General features: G+C 51.5%; 1 long non-coding RNA gene across 2 annotated transcripts; it reads left to right on the plus strand.

The window, feature by feature from the left end:
• The first annotated feature begins 941 nt into the window (after positions 1-941).
• LOC147599008 (uncharacterized) lies at positions 942-5,811 on the plus strand. 2 transcript variants are annotated; one of them, XR_015260162.1, is made up of 4 exons: positions 942-1,460; positions 1,614-1,678; positions 4,362-4,679; positions 5,398-5,811. It is a non-coding gene; the product is annotated as an uncharacterized LOC147599008 (long non-coding RNA). The 2 variants fall into 2 exon arrangements; XR_015260161.1 differs by lacking the exon at positions 5,398-5,811 and having other exon boundaries at positions 4,362-4,716.
• Positions 5,812-14,755: the final 8,944 nt, after the last annotated feature.

The raw sequence follows: 14,755 nt of genomic DNA on the forward strand, positions 1-14,755 counted from the left end.
GGCTATTGGTTCCAGCCACAGCGCTGGATGCCATTCTCTGTCTGCTTTGTCAGAGCAGCGTTTTGGGTTAGGTTCAAATAAATTGGAACTGTGGAAGGAAGACTCCTCTGTGTGCCGCTTAACTCTTCCTATTCCTTGCTCTGTGTGTATTTATGTAATGTATCTATAATATGTAAATATATATATACATATATATACACGCCTATACAATATATTTAAAATAAATGTTCAAAATCCTGAGATGCATTAGCACTGAATTGCAGAGGACATTTAGTGGAAGTTTGCGCTCATAGTAGGTTTTAAAGGCTGAAAAAAAAAATTAAGGAGTTTGCAGTAGAGAAAATTAAAAGCTTTTGCTGGTGGATAAATAATCGCAGGAGATACTGTGGGAAAAATTCAGATGTGCAGCTACAGCAGGGAGAGCAGCTGGAGCTCCGGGTGCTGCCGGGAGAAACAGCGTTGAGGCAGAACAGGAGGCAGAGCTAATAATACGGTTTGCCTTTTTTTAGAGCTTATGGTTTGTTCCTGGCATCTGAGACGCCTTTAACATCGGTGTAAAGAAGTTTGGGTGCTCCTACAAAATGAGATGGTTACTCAAGCATTTTTTTTTTTATTTTTTTAATTTTTTTTTTTTTTTAGAAAACGTGTCCTGTCCGCTTGCTTCTGTGCGTTGGTCTGTGTTTGTGACAGCTGGCTCTGAAGAGCTCCGATGAACATCCCCAAATGAAGGTTATGTTGATTTGACAGTTGTCCCTGAGAATTTATAGAGAACTGCTTCTTGATTTACAGTCTCTTAGGGTTGTTTTTTTTTTTTCTCCTCATCTAGTTGTCCTATCTGCTGTTACCACTTCTGCAATATCCTTTTGTTTCCTAATCTATAATTTGAACTGCCTCCTGCATTTAAAAAACAATATGCCTTTTTTTTTTTTTTCCCCAGGCTGTTTTTGGGAGGGCTCTTCTTCAATTGTTTGATGGTCAAAATCCTGGGGAAGAAATTTGTAAGGGAACCCTCTGTCAAAGAAGTTCTGCTGTGTTTTCAGAGCCGTTATCAGGCAGAAGGCAAGAGAGAATCAGTAAAAGATTTACACGCGTCTTTTGCTGTTATTATTTGGGGAGAAACGAGGAAAACCAAAAAAGTTACAGTCACCGTGGTTAGTTGAAGTTCACAGAGCTGCCGCAAGTCCGACTGCAGCAGAGAATGTGTAACAGATCCTCACGCATGTGACAGTGGGATGGAGTCTATTTATGTCTCCGTAAACATGAAATTATGAAATACACGCCGTGGAGATAGTGCTGGTGAAGTCCTCGTCTGACCTGGTCAACCGTCGTTGGACTTGCACCTCTCTGGGAGTACAAAATGGATTTGAACTTACTGCAGAACAGCGTGCTGCTGGAAGATGTTTATGGAAAGGGAAGTAGGTCAGACAATACAGCAAAGGAACAACCCAGGACGTTACCAGGTAAGAGGAAGGCCCTGTGAGTTTCTGCAATAATACCTTACACGCTTTGTGGACATGAGAGCACTTCACAAAGACAGTGTCTAGAAGGAAAATCACAAAAATGCCTTTTTTTTTTGTTTTGTTTTGTTTTTTTTTTTTTTTTGTTCCGTCCAGATTTGAAAAAAATTCTTCTTAAAACAGATGTGAAGAGGCACTCAGCCTGCATCCCAGGTGCAAAGGTCAGTGATGTTCCCCACCCCGGACGCTTAATTCCTCCCCCAGTACCCAAGGACAGCAGTAGGTCTGCCCTAGCCTGGCGTCTCCACATCCAGCGCCCGTGTTCGGTGTAGCTCGCTGCCGTACAGAGCTGAGGCAGCCTCCTTGGGATCCAGAGCCCATTGCCAGAGGGGGATGAGTGGGCTGCGCGCTGGGTTGCAGTGGGCAGGAGCTGGTTGGGACAAGCAGCAGCCTGCCTTCAGTAGGATAAGCGCTGGCAGAAAAACCAGAACCTGTCCTGGGGACTGGGTGAAAAAGTCATGCGAGGAGGGAGAGCAAAAACACGGAGGGAAAACAGACCAGTGAGATCCTGGATTTACTTAATTCCTGGTTTTCTCGTTTCACAGAAGAGGAAATCAAACTCTGGTCTCGTTGCAGCAAGTGCCTGAGCAAACAGTCCTTTAAAAACAGGTGGTGGCCCTCCATCCACACACAACATCCCCAGACCTCCTGGAGCAACATGATTCATCTGCTCTTGCTGCCAGTCTTTGGGAAGTTTTGTGCTGGGACTGGCTGGGATTTTGCGCTAGGACTAAAAAAATTAGCTGAAGTGGAAGGAGCAGCATCTCCCCACAAAGCCCTCTGTGGTACAGGAGAGGTTGTTGGTGGAAAGCTCTGCCAGATGAGGTTTCAATCAGGAGCTCAGGCTGGCACGTCACTGCTGCTCAACAGCCGAAGAAAACCCCAAGCCCTAAATTCAGCTCATTCCTCCACGAAAATACATTGATGCCCCAGTTTAAGCTTACTGCGATGTGCAACCCACTTTTGGGTATTTAACAGAAGTCATCACAGTCTTGGGTCTGAACATTCTCTTTATTCTTCCTGCTGGTTTTCAAGTGACGTTCTCACGCTTTTCTTTGCCTCAGACAGGACTGTTAGTGTTAAGGCTGCTCTGTGCAATCCTCCTGCTCTGAGATGAGTCTCAACGCAACTGAACCACGGTGAGAGTCCGCTGGAGCAGCCACCCAAGCTTGCAGTGGGCTCTCCGCGCACGCCGCTCCCTCTGCCTCCGGTCGGTACCATGGCTGCAGGAGATCCGAGCTGTAATTTATGTCCCATGAGAAAGCGCAGCATCGTGTATTTAGGTGCTGAGCATCTTTCTGTCTTGACAACTGTGGGATCTAGAAGAAATAATGCATCCAAACTCCTTAGTTTATTTTGCTTTATTGATACTCAGTAGCGGAAGTACACAAGGACAATTACTGAGGTCAAGGTGCATAAGAAAAGCAGGATCAAGCCTTTCATGTTGAGCCTTTAAACTCTAAAGGCTCGGTTTTGCTCAGGCGAAATTTGCTCATCCCATGCACGCTGCTGCTGATGCGGCATTCGCTGCGCAGGGGAGCTGTATCTCTGGGGTTGGAGGGGAGCCTAGCTCCAGAAGAGCTCCGCTTGACTTGGATTTAAAAAAATTCAATTCTGATCCGTGTAAGAGCTTCAGTGGATAATGTGGGTGGTGGCCTCTTTTCCCCCACGAATTCCAGTATGTGAGGTATGTCTCAGTTGTGTTTTCTGCCTCGTGCCAGGCTGGTTTCTGGAAACTTGGTATTTCCAGGCATTTCGGCACTGGCGTTTAGATATTTGCCTTTCCTCACGAGTTTTTGTATTTAAACAGCAGCCAGACTGTCAGTAAGGCGTGGTGCCTGTGAATGCTCTTCATAAAAACCCGTTACAACACCAAACAGAACAATCGCTCCGGGTTCACGGATGGGAAGTAGGAACAGAATGAGGCGTGGAGAGCGATGAGTCGGTGCAGCGATGCCGTGCCTGTTTATTGGTAAATACAGGCTGGCTGCCATTGCCTGCTTCGAAGCCCGCGTGCCCCTGAGGGGTTTGGAAAGCGGTGATGCAACCCAGTGAGTCATAGCTTAGAACAATAGTTTTCTTCATGCGAAATGACTCAGGATAAAAGAAAAACAGGTTTTTCAAGGAGCTGAAGCAGATGAAATTATTAAACGGAATAAAATAATAGGACATATTTAACCCTGTGCTGAAAGTGTTAAATCTTTAGAAAAAGAGTAAGGCAGCGGTTGTGGTGGATGCTTGAGAGCGGTGGATTAGATCTTGCCTCCTTTCAGTTGCTTTCCACTTCCAGACTGTGCTTGCAGATAAAGAGAGAAAAAAAAATTACAAATACCATGTGTATGAGCATTGTTAAATATGAGCTATGTAACAGCATCTCGTGACATTGAGCTGCATCGTGCTCCCTACCCTCTCCTCTGTGCCCAATTTAAGGCAAAAGGTTGGCCCCGAGCAGAGGGCACGGCAGCTGCCGGCGAGGTCTGGCCGGCGGGCGGGATGCTCTCGGGGTGGGACGTGTCCCTGCCACGGACCAGATGCCTCCACCGTGAGCCAGAAGCTCTGCTGGGGGTGATGTGGTACCCGTGATGTGCTCTCTCTGGGACAGACGGCCCCGTTTCCTCCAGCGAGGGCGGGATGTGCTGCTCTGTGGCCCCACAACAATCCATGTGAGGTATTCCGTGGAGTTTTATTGTAGAAATTATCACCTTGCAAATATGTACATTTTTTAAAAGGTTTTAATTGCATCAGAACAATTAGGTACAGGGGAAGGCAAGCTACAGTCTATCAATAAAAACACTGTAATGAGATGAAACCAGCAAGGAAAGAAAAATTTCCTTTCTCTTTCAGATGATGGACGGCGAATTTCCCATCCTCCCCCTCAGCCCTCAGTGTCCTGCGCCTCGCTGAGTTTGTCTGAAGAAGGAGAAAGCTCAGATCTCGCCCAAAGCTGCTGGCATCTCCCCACTACCAGGGACTTTTATTCATTTTATCCAAGTTAAATCTCCATCCCAGCGCCCGTGACCCCCGGGAGGTTTCCTGCTCTCGCTCCTTTCTATCCATAGGTGGCAGCAGCCTTTAAAATCTTTAACCTCTCATCATTGATGGTTTTTTAGGAGCTCGGGGAGTTGTGCAATCATCTCCAGAACTTCAGTGGGTGGAGCTGGTGTAAGAGGAATGAATTATTTTCAAGGATAATTTTTAACCTTTGCAGCCGTTCACTGTGTTTCTCTATGAAGACAAATAGAAAATCAAACTCGGGGGGTAAGAAAGGGTGGATAAGCACCTATTTTGGGCCGACACACCCTTGCAGAGAGCTGGGAATGTGATAAATTACCCAGGAAAATTAACGTGGGTAACAGCTTTCCCTTGCAATAGCATATGGACGCAAAGAGTTGCGTTTGTGATGCAGATTTAAGCCGCTTTCCTCAAATGCTGGAGCAATGGAAATGACTCCCTCGGAAACCAGAAAGGTGGCAGGGTTTGTGACAGGCAGCAGAGCAATCACTGGGCACGGTGCTTGTGAAAATTCACAGTGATAATTAAAATGGTAGGTACAGCAGTGCATGTGTGCACAGAGAGCTCTGTACGTGCCGGTTTGTATTTAACTTTTCCTAGTAATGGTTTTAAAACAGAAGAAAGCAGATTCAGACTGGACATAAGGAAACATTTTTTATGCTGAGGGTGGTGGAGCACTGGCCCAGTTTGCCCAGAGAGGCGGTGGATGCCCCATCCCTGGAAACATCCCAGGCCAGGTTGGCCGGGGCTCTGAGCAACCTGATCTGGTTGGAGATGTCCCTGCTCCTGGCAGGGGGGTTGGACTGGGTGGGCTTTAATAGTCCCTTCCCACCCAAACCATTCTGTGATTCTATTTTATTCTACACAGCTTGCTCGCACAAGGCAATGAGGTGATTTCACCGGCTGAGGGTGCAACGCCGGTGCCACCGCTGGGAAGCGGCGACTCTGCTGGGACGCGAGGCTGCCACGCTCTCCCAGGAGTTATCCCAGGCCGCTGGCGAGCAGGACCTCTCCGTCCCCGCGGCAGAGCTCTAAAGTGAAGCACACTCTCTTGTTTACAGCTGTTAGCTGGCATTCCAGGCAAAATCACCCCTATTTTGACACCTCTCAGAAGCTAGCGGTGATGAGTGACGGCTCTTCCAGAGGAGCAGCAGCTCCGCTCAGGCTGCCGTTGACAGTTGCAGATGACAGGAATGTGAGGGCTTAATTATTATATAATTAAGTTGAAGTGATCATCTTATGTCTGTTTAGTGTCTAACATAAAACGAGCTGGTGATCTCGGTCTGGTTTGCAGTGGCCTTTGGTTAGAAACCACTAACATGCGGGATGCGAATGGGAGCTGGCATCCTGGGGAGAAAAAGGGATTTGGGAGAGGGATCCTGCCTGGGTGGTGGAGGCTGCACCAGAGACTGGGTTTCTGCGGTGTTCTGCCTGGATTTGGGTGTCTTTTTCCATTCCCCACTCCAGGAAATTCCCAAGGAATGATTTCCATGTCAGACGGCTGTGAGAACAGTGAATCTCCATCCATTGTAGCATAAAACACAGATTTGTACAGGATGCGGGGAGCGACTGTCGTCGGAGCCGGGCTCCCTGTGTCCTGCCTGGCCCAAAGTGGGAAGGTGGGGAGCCCCTCAGCCTCCGTCGCCCTCGCTGGTGCCAGGCACCCAGCACGACGGCTCCCAGTACCCAGCAACACCAGCAAAAAGCAAAAATAGTTGCAAAAAGCTGCTATTCAAACCACTGATGTATACCCCAGCTTCTTGGTAGTCCTCCAAAAACCATACATCCTTGGAAGCAGAGTTCAGAGGATGGTTCCTGTCCGGGATCAGCCCCTGCAACAGGGGTGCAGGGACCCCCCCGATCCTCGGCGATGGCTGAGGCCAGGCATCGCGACTGTAAGGGACATGAGTCTTCCTACGTGAAACTGGATTTTTCAATCAAGGACGTGAGTCAGGGCTTCTCTCTTCCCATTTGAAATTGGATTCTTCCACCTTAAATTCTATGAATATGGTTTTTCCTACAGAACATTCAATGTAGTTGTGCCTATAAGATACTAAGAGAAAAAAAAAAACACTTTCAGGTAAATGTGGGTGCTGGTGCTCGGCCGTCGTGCCTGAAAAGCTCCTGCGCCCGCAGGTGGGAGCTGTGCGAGCGGATGCTCTTTAATCCGGCAGCTTCACCACAGTTTTGCTTTTTTGGTGATTGTTGATGCCATCCAGCCCTGTTTTATTGCTTTTCTCTCCGCAAGAGCGGCATAGGAAACGTTAGAACAGGTGTGAGGCCGTGGCTGCATTGTAAAGGCATTTCCCGCTGCGGTTCATGGCTGTGTTAGGAAAGCCGGAGAGGCGTTGCAGGGTGTGGTGGGAAGTTCACAGTCTGAGCATCGCACTTAATAGAAATCCCTTCTGCTCCAGCTGTTACCGCGTAATTCCCAGCCTCCCCTGTGCCCGCTGCTCCGATGTGCCAAGTGCCTGCGATTACTTCCAGAAGAAATTTGGTCTCTTTTTGAAAGAACCCATTTCCCTCTGGGTCGAGCTTGTCCATGACTTTAATCCAAAAAAAAAAAAAAAATCTCAAAGTGCTGTCGGAGCCGCATGACACCGCGCTGGGGGACGCGGCTGCTCCTGGGACGGCCGAAATGGGACGCTCTTCCTCCCACCGGGCAGGTTGTGCTCAGTCTCTACAGTCAGTGCTGCTTTCTGTATTTATTTTCACGATTTCTCTGCAAAAACCACAGGGGTAAGTAACTGCCACGCAGCTAAGCAGCGTTTGTAATTCAGAGCCTGCAAATTTCAGTGCATCCCCACCGTTCCCCTGCGGTTTGCTGCATCAGTAATGGCTGATGTGATGCTCAATGAAAGAGCTGAAGCGGGGAGCTGCTGCCCCTCCAACGGGCACTGCGGCGGGCGGTGGGGCAGGTTCGTCGGCTGCTCCTGGGCGATCCCAGGGGAACGGACATGCTCGGCGGGCGCTGGGTGGGATCCCCATGGCAGCTTCAAACCAGCCCCGCTGTATTTCCCAAAAAATGCTTTCCCCAGCCTGCATGGAGTTGGCAGTGCCTGGGTTGGAGCACGCAGCCGTGGGGTGTTCATCAGGACAGACCCTCAGCCCATTTAATGTCACTCAAAGGCACCGAGCAAGGAGGCGCCGGGACTCTGGACCGTGCTCCCCGGTCTGTCCGGGGGGCGGCTGGGCTGGGCTGGGGCAAAACGCTACCTGCAGCAGACTGGGTGTTGCTTTTCCTGAGGGATTTGTTTATTTAGGAATTCATTTGGCCAGGTCCAGCCTTGGGGTGGGTGGTGAGCCACCAGGACGGATGCGTGGGGACAACCCGGGGTCACTCGGAGGAGCAGCGACGGCTCTGGCATGCTCTGTGGCACGATCGCCTGCCTGTGGGGCTGGAGCGCCGCTTTGCCATCGAGTTGGACTTGAGAAGTCGTAAAATAACTGCGGTAACATCTTCACAGTGCTTTCACCAGGAGGCAAGGAGCACTGCATGCGCAGAACAGGGGGGAGCTGACAGTCTTCAGGCTGGGGCAATGATGAGCATCCTGGTGTGCCCCGGCTGTCCCCGTCCCCATCCCTGTCCCCGTTCCCATCCCCATTCTTGGGTTGGGAAAGCACGTGTGCAGCGATGAGGGGAAGCTCTCTCGGAGCAAAGCCCCTTTCCACCCCGTCAGACACAAGGCAGACTGCTCGCAGAGCCACCTGTAACTTGGGGAGGAGGACGATAAGCCCTGTTTTTCCTTCTGAAGCCAACTGGCCCAGGTTGACTGCAAAAAAAAAAAAAAAAAGAAATAAAAAAAGAAATAAAAGAAATAAAAGAAAGCCTTCTGAAAAGCACCATCCTTTCGCGCAGGGCTGGTGGCTGTCATGGCAAGCGGAGGAAGGAAGGAGGGGGTCGAGCTGCCGGGAAGCCCAACACGCTCATTTTGGCTGGCTCTCTTCAGCAGCGTGTGGGCAGAGCGCCGGGATCCTGTGTCTCGGGCTGACACCGGCTGCATTTTGTGGAGATGACTCATGTGTTTCGTGGTGAAGATGATGCTCTCTGCACCACCGAGCGATGCCTTCCCCTCCCTCCCCTTCCCTGGGTGAAGATGCCAAAACTGTGCCAAGGGGAGACGATGGCCCTGGGGAGCAGCAAGGCAGGGGCTGAGCCCCAGTTGGGCACTGTGGGCTCCTCGCCTTGGTTAAAAAGGAGATGTTATGTTCCCTGTCTGATAATTTGGGGCCATAAATGCATGTGCAGAACCGGGAGCCGGGCATTCCCCATGCTGCTGAGCTGCACTGAGCTGTGACGGGGCTCAGCTGCGTGGGACAAAGCCAGCGCGCTGGCTGGGGAATTTGGGCCAGTCATTAGAGGAGAGAGCTGGGGCTGAGGCGGCCACAGCGGCGTTTCGGTCTGGGCTCTTCCTTTAGGTGTACATTTTATGGTGTCCCAGGACGAAAAGCAAACTCCTCTGTGGAGGGTTCGAGCCTGTCAATCCCCCTCCTCAGATCGGGCACCCAAAAAAGGGCTGCAGCGCCCGTGGGATGCCAGGGTTGGGAGCGGAGGGGACCAACATACGGAGGGCCCGGGCACCGGTGCAAGCCTCCCCCGGGTTTCGGGTCCCCCCCACCGCGCACCGTGAGTTTCGTTCTGACTTTCAGGTTGGGATGAGTCAAAACCTCAGAGTAAAACGTAGACGAAACCGCTGCCTGCGGAAGGGTTTCCGCCTGCGCCAGCTCGAGGACGCGTGCTCGGAGAGGCCAGCCCCAGCACCTCGATTCCCTCATTCCCAATGAATTGCTGCCTACGGAAACGAAAAACGCGCAGTGAGCTCACTGCTGCCGGTCCCCGGCATCGCGTGTCGTCTGGGCCTTGGCCTTGCCGGGCCGAGTGTTCGTTAGCGTAAAGTGATTCTGTTTGCTTAAGTGGGTGGTGCTGTCCCTTAATTGTAAGGGGATAGGAATCCTTAGCGGTGCTGAAGGTGTTATGGAAGTACAAAAAAGAGCTGGTGAGTCTCATAAGCCGGTAAATGGCATCCTCTGTGCCCCCATTAGAAAGCAGAGAGCTACGCGGAGGTTAATATTTCATCTGGGAAATAAATCTGCCCTTACTTTATGCAGTCCATGAAAGCAGCCAGGCCCAAGGTACTCCCCGCGGATTAGCAGTCCCCACGTGCCAGGAGCTTGGAAAAACCAGAGTCACGTGGAGACCCCGTGGAGTACCGGTACCTGCCCCGCAGTGTCCATTTCCCTGCCCCCCAAACAGACCCCGCAGCAGCTCGTGATACAGATGTGAAGATATTTGGTGTCTTTAATTGCTCCTGTGACCCTGAGTCTGTGCTGGGGCTCCCAACGCCATCGAGGGATCCTCTGCTGAAGCAGGCAGGGTCTCCACTGCAATTCACAGGTCGGGCGCCGGCGCCCCGCCGCTGCATCCGCACCCTTGCATCCTCACTCCCGTGTGGTGCTGGAGGAGCCGGGCTCGGCTTTCGGGGCGGAGGGGGCTGTTGGTCGGTGATGGGCTATCCCAAGGGGATGTTCTCCCGTTGGGTATGTTGGCCTCTTCCTTCCGCGCCCTGAAGGGAAAGCAGAGCTGTCGGCCGAAAACGATGTCATCAGTGCTGAACAAAAACCGGAGAGGAAAAAAACATTCATCAATTTATCCAGGCCATTTCCTCTGAAATGAAGGAACAAACATTTTTCAGCATCTTGTCCGAGTCTGTCTGCATTTTGCTGAATCTCAGGACACTAATGTTCCTGCCAGGAGCTGCCAATGCCCCCTGAGCTTCCCTGCCGCTGCGCACCCTCTTCCAGTCCAAAAAAAAATCCTCTTGGTGAAGTTTACAGCCTCAAAAGTACATTTAATTTTGCTTTTAAGGCACCTTAGCCAAAATTTTCCTTCTTCTTGAAGAAATTCAGAGAAAACCACCGTGAAAGCTGAGTTTACCATTGCTCTCCTGTTATTTACCACCACACCTAAATGCAACCTTGCAAGCAGAGCTGCGAAAGGGACATTTTGCCGCGATCTTTGCTGCGTTTCCTGGTGGTTTGGTGCGTTGTGTCCCGCATTTCACAGGCTTTTTTCCAGCTTTCCTGCTGAGACGCTGCCCAGCCGCAGAGGGGATGTGGGCGAGGAGAGACGGAGCCATAAAAACGCCCGGAGCCATAAAAACACCCAGAGTGAACCTTTTTTTCCCCCTTGCAGCTGCTGTGGTCACACCATGGGAAACAACCCGTTATCTTTCCTCACCGGGTAGAACAACCCCGAATGCTCAGTGCATATTTCCCTCATCCTGTACGCATGTTGACATTTTTCATCCTTCTGTTATTCCAGGTGCTGCGAAGGCAACGTCCCTGAAATGTCACCGCTGCACATCGGTATCGCAGAGACGAGATGGTTAAATAAGGCATCACTCAGTGTCTAAATATGAGGGAAAAGACAAGAAGATCTGCCAGAACGTGACCAACTCAGTGTACGGTGCCTGCGGGGTTCCTGCCACACATGCTGCTCAGGGGCTTTTCCCTGACACCCTTCTGAAACATCTCCCTCCTCTTCCTCAGCGAAGGCGACGGCCCGAGCTGGGCGCTGCAGGAACACTCCTTGCTCCGAAGAACTTTTCGATTTCCCTGCAACAACTCACAGATGCTGAGAATAATCTGCATCAGCGCTGCAGTTAAGTCCTTTCCCAGCTTGAGGGTGCCTTCAAGCGATAATTGCACCTGGGTCCTGCTGTAAGATGTGCTGGTGGCTGGTTGCTCCCAAACCGGCTGCGTCCCTGCTCCCGTCCATCCAGCTTTCCCCTTTCTGGATGGAAAGGAGCTGCATGGAAGCACCTTTGCAGGGTATTTCCCACCAGAGCTGTTTCCCCTGGCAGGGCTGGGAGGATCATATTTGCTGCATTTCAAAGCTCAGGTCGTGTTTTCCAGATGCAGAAGACAGCTGTGGGCTGGAGGCGGCAGCGACATCTCCCTTGGTGTCAGGTGGGGCAGCTCCTTCGTCCTCTCTGGCTGTTTGCTTATGCTTGGGATGGAAAATCTTGCACACGCGTGGCGGGTGGGCTGGTGGGACGTTGAGAGGTGGCTGTGGTTGCTGTTGGCGTGGAGGGGGCACGGCCGCTCTCGGCTCCGGTTGTGCCGGTGCCGTGCTGTGCCCATGCTGCTCAGAGCTCGGTTATTTACAGTGCTTCTTCCTCCCGGTGTGTTTGTCCGAGCTGGTTTTATTGCTGTGGTCTTACACGCAGAGGACTGGGGAGATGCTTGCAGCCTTCAGGTCGGAGCAGTGACCCAAGCCCTCATGGCTCAGCACACATCTGGCTCTTGCCGTGCCAACAAATGGCGGCACTGCTGTTCCGTGTGCTTCGGCATCCCTGGACCTCAGAAAGCCTAAAAAAAAAAAAAAAAAAAATCGTCCATGGATCCATGGGTGCCTTAGCTGCTAGAGGAGAGCTGGTGCTGAGGAGTGATGCTCGGGGCACAGGGGATGCGTGTCCCCGTCCTGCCTCTGGCCGTGCAGCCGTGCTGCTTGGCTCTGTGCTGCTCCGGAGCCGCTCCCTGTATGGGGGAGTCAAAATTGGATTGGGATCGGCTTGTACCCTACGGATCTCCAAAAGCAACCCTTCAGGGGGACTGGCCCACCCCAGGTCTGTGTGCTGGTCTCTCCGGGTGTCGGGGGCTCCTGTGTCAATTTATCTTCGGAAACGCTCGGCACAAGGACTGGCATCCTGCCTGCTGTGCTTTATCCCCCAGACTTACTCACTCTAAAGCTGAAGCTGCGAAAATTGCTGATTTCCCTTTTTTTAGAAACACTTTATTGATCCTGCTCGCTTATTAAGGGCAGGAATTTATCCCCTGCTCACCAGTCCCTCCGCGCAGCGCGAATGTTATTTGCAGTATCCCGTACAACAAGCATCTATTTTTAGCAGAGTGTTCTCGGAAGGGGTTTCAGTACCTTGTTTTCTGCAGGGAATTCTCACGCTCCAGCCTGCGCAGGGGGGATGCTTGGATGAAGGCAGAGCACGTGGCAGGTCCAGACCTGTGTGGATGGCCAACGTCCCTCTCTGACGGCAGCAGCATCCTAAACAACCACAACACCCCCCTCCTGAGAATCATTTTCCCGGGAGTGATGGCTGCAGAGGTGTCATTTTGCTTTCTGACCTGCCTGCTTCCCAGGAAAAACTCCATTTCACTGCTCAGGTGATGTCAAGCTCATTGCAGGGCTGCTAACGACCGAAGCGTAACGGCGATATTTTAACCTCTGCGTTCTCTCCCAGCGTTCAGTGGCAGCATTATTAAGTACCACTTAAAACACAAGCACAGGCAGTCAATTATTTTAATCTTTATTACATCTGAACGTGCAGCAGCTACTCCCGAGCCAAAACAGTGCGTCTGATATCAGCAGAGCGGGTTTGGCTGGGAAATGCTGTCCCATTGCTTTGGGAATCTCCGGTCCACTGCTTTGGGGATCTCCATCCCAGCACTTTGGGACTCTCCGTCCCACTCTTTGGGAAATGCCGGCCCACTGCTCTGGGAATCTCCATCCCACTGCTTTGGGGATCTCCATCCCACTGCTCTGGGAATCTCCATCCCACTGCTCTGGGAATCTCCCTCCCACTACTTTGGGAATCTCCATCCCACTGCTTTGGGAATCTCCATCCCACCGCTTTGGGACCCCTGTGCAGCCAAGGTTTGGGATCAGCGCCCGCAGCACCCTTTCACGGGTGAGGGACAGATACAGGCAAAGCCGTGGGCTCCCCCTGCACCCCTAAAACCACTGGGCCAGGGTCTGAGCACCTCCCCACCGCCCCTCTGGGGATGATCTCCGGCGTACGGGGCCGGCACAGGAGCGGAAAGTGCCACCTGCAAGCAAAACCAGCCCCGTCTCACCGCCGCTGCATCCCCCTGCTCATCATCCACGGAAAAAGTGCCTGGTTAAACCCCGCGCGTCGCGCGCAGGAGCCTGTTTTTAACCGGTCCAGTAAACGAATGGAGAATGAGTTTGTCAAGAGGAGTTTGGGACAAGCAAGGCGTCAAGGCAGAGGCAGCGCTTGTGAAACCCAGCTGGGTCAGCCGGGGTCGGCGTTGGATTTTTCCCTTGTTTTGTGGGTTAGTCAGAGGTTTGTTTATTTTTTTAGAGGTTTGGTGCTTTTTTTTTTTTTTAATTGTTCATCTGTTGCAATCGCGGCAGCCGCATCATTTCACAGCCCTACATGGAAATCCAAGACCAAGGCACTATTTTTAGCACACAAAATGTCTCCCCTAAATGTATTAACTTTGGAAGGGTAAATATTAAACACTCTCATCGCATGAGAGGCGTTTCTGCGGAAGTACAGCACCAGCGTTTTTAATGGTTCGGGGAAATTATGTTATACCACTAGCACTTCATCAAACACAATAAAAGGAGATCTTATTGCAGTTCTTTCAGGGTGAGTTGAAGGGAAATTAATGCGTCTGCACATCCGTCGCCAATGATTTGCCGACACTGGGGCATATTTGCCCCGTTAGTATTTATGGTGGCACTTGCAATCCTTATGCAAAACATACAGAGCACAGCCTAGTATTTATTTTGCAATTAAACCGAAATGATTCCTCACTTGCTCACTCCCCACCGAGGCATTCAGTGCCACATGTGATGATGGTGCCACAGGCGAACCCCAAGCCGGCAGCACAGGGCAACCCTATGTGCTGCAAGTGCCTATAAATATTTATATATTTCAATAAAAGGGACTTTTTAAACTTTATTGAGGAAGTATTTCTCAGCAGAAGGATGATGTGGTGCTGCCGGTGGAGCCTCCGTGTCCCAGGGCTGGTTGGGGACGGTGTCCCTGCTTTGTTGGGTGCCTGACCCACGTGGCCGGTGGCTCGGGGACCAGCGCCGGTGGCCCTCGCCCGCGCCAAAGGTGATGGGCACAGGAGTGCTTGCCGCCTGGGTTCGGGTCCTTGGGGTTTGGGTCCTGTCCTGATGGAGCTCCTCGCTGCGGCTCGCTCCTGCAAGAGCCAGCTGGTTGAGTTAGAAGGTTCTTTCCTAAGAAGAAGGATGCCAGAAATACGGAGCCAAGCTATTGTTGGTGGGTTGGTTTCACTGTCGCCGTGGTTATTGTCTCCAGTGTGGGCTTTCTGGGAAAGCAGGGGATGTACAGAGGTGACAGACTCCTTTTAGCTGCCACAAATTTTCTTCTCTCTTCCGGGCATTTGGGTTCCACCTCCCATGCCCATTCCCTACATCTAGCCAGGCCATCCCA

Source organism: Chlamydotis macqueenii, chromosome 14, assembly GCF_036417535.1.
Source record: "Chlamydotis macqueenii isolate bChlMac1 chromosome 14, bChlMac1.mat, whole genome shotgun sequence".
Lineage (NCBI taxonomy): Eukaryota > Metazoa > Chordata > Aves > Otidiformes > Otididae > Chlamydotis > Chlamydotis macqueenii.